Source organism: Spinacia oleracea, chromosome 4 (genome assembly GCF_020520425.1).
Source record: "Spinacia oleracea cultivar Varoflay chromosome 4, BTI_SOV_V1, whole genome shotgun sequence".
In the NCBI taxonomy this organism is placed as follows: Eukaryota; Viridiplantae; Streptophyta; class Magnoliopsida; order Caryophyllales; family Amaranthaceae; genus Spinacia; species Spinacia oleracea.
This window is the reverse complement of record NC_079490.1, coordinates 148,771,179-148,773,385: the sequence shown is the minus strand read 5'-3', so window position 1 is coordinate 148,773,385 and position 2,207 is coordinate 148,771,179. Positions and strand designations below refer to the sequence as shown.

At 28.6% G+C, this 2,207-nt stretch overlaps 1 non-coding gene across 1 annotated transcript; it reads right to left on the bottom strand.

The window, feature by feature from the left end:
* Window positions 1-376: 376 nt before the first annotated feature.
* On the bottom strand, window positions 377-457 carry TRNAL-AAG (transfer RNA leucine (anticodon AAG)). The gene has a single exon. It is a non-coding gene; the product is annotated as a tRNA-Leu (tRNA).
* Window positions 458-2,207: the final 1,750 nt, after the last annotated feature.

Genomic DNA, 2,207 nt, shown 5'->3' with positions numbered 1-2,207 from the left:
GGAACATTTTGTCATTAATTTATCACACATTCACACGCTCATAATATCCTCTATTTAACTAGAAACTAGTTATTGGGCCCTGACGATGTCCCGGGTTACTACAATAATAACATTCTCATTTACTTAATTTTTTTTTTTTTGAGGGATGCTTTAATATTATTATTTTTGCAATGATAACATAAGACATTTAATAGCTTAGTGGTAAAAGCTTTATTGTTTAAACTTGAGGCATACAAAAATTACATGGAGCGAATGGTCCATAAACAAAGCGCCACCTGTCACGTATTATTTCTTGTAAACGCCTTTTAATATATAGTATAGATGTGTAATGGACAAGCTTTTAGCAGGCCTGCTGCCAAAAAGTTAAAAATTATATTGTTGACAGTGGGATTTGAACCCACGCCCTTTCGGACCAGAACCTTAATCTGGCGCCTTAGACCAACTCGGCCATATCAACTTTCTGCTAATCAAATGAAGATGAATGTATATAGATTATATTTTGAACTATAAGAAGCTGCACAACTATTTAACCAACTCGTTTTTGGCTATTGCAAATTGCAATGCGTAGATCTCATTATCTTTAATAAGGGGAATCATGAAGTTGTAATGCGTTACATATTCTATATTTAACTAGAAATTAGTTTTTGCGTTCGGACGATATTTCGGCTAATTGCTTAAATCATTGTAGCCATGTCTTTTGCAAAACCGTAATCATAATTATCATGTTTTTATAAATGTAACTAATGAGTGCCCCGAGCGATGCCCCATTAGTCCATTACTTACACCCGGATATACAGTGCACCCGGGATTATATTCGTAATTTGCTACAAATGTCAGGGCATATGCGTAATTTTTGTTTCCAAATCACTCAACCTCCTTGCCAACGCACGTGCTCAAAAGTCAGTGTCGCAAATAACACAAAAATCATTCCCATAGGCCATATCATATGAATTATTCTTGCTTGGACCTAGTCCACAATAATATTATTGTGGACCCAAAATTAATAGTTTTCTCTAGCACCCTTTTTAACATCATAATGACCTTTACTGTTCATATAGTAACTATAATAAATTAAACACCAAAATTCTTAGACATAGTAACCCTTTTTTGAAGCATAGTAACCCTATGTTTTTAAAGGCGAATTGTGACTTAAAATCACATTATTCAAGCACAACATGTATCAACGACACTAATTTGATATTTTTTTTTCATTATAATCATAATAAAATGACATAATAAATTAGGAACAAGTTGTTGGCTTTATTTTAAGGGCATGGTCCCACAATAAATTTAGTGTGGACCAAGTCCATTTAAGAATTGGTGATATCATATCTCTCCCTTCGAAACCCGCCTCATTATTGGAGGACTCTAAGACCCTGTTCTTCTGAACTTTATTTGGCTGAACTGAACTAAACTGAACTGAATTTAATGGAGCTGAACTGAACTGAACTGAACTGAACTTAATGGAGCTGAACTGAACTGAACTGAACTGATCTGAACTTAATGGAGCTGAACTGAACTGAACTGAACTGAACTTAATGGAGTTGAACTGAACTGAACTTAATTGAATTGAATGTAAATAATAAATAATAAATAATAAATAATAAATAATAAATAATAAATAATAAATAATAAATAATAAATAATAAATAATAAAATAATAAATAATAAAATAATAAGATAATAAAATAATAAGATAATAAGATAATAAGATAATAAAATATTTAATAAATAATAATAAATAATAAATAATAAATAATAAAATAATAAAATAATAAAATAATTAATAATTAAGAATAAATAATAAATAATCATAATTATTTATTAATAACAATAATTACATATAATATTAATATAAAAATAGTAATATTTAAGTAATAATAAAGATAATAATTATTATTATATACTCCCTCTATTCCATAATGTTCCTCATGTTTACTATTCATATGGTCAAAGTTTAAAAACTTTGACCGTAATTAATAGTATGATTAAGATTATAAATGTTAACTTGTCGGATATCATTGGATTTGTTTCAATATATATTTTCTAAATATCAATTTTTTATAATTTTTACTAATACGAAATTAAAATTATTAACAGTCAAAGTAGTGCATTGGAGACCGCGCATAATGGAAAAGTGAGGAACATTATGGAACAGAGGGAGTATATAAGTATAAATGTCAATTTTAATTGCAATATCAAGAATC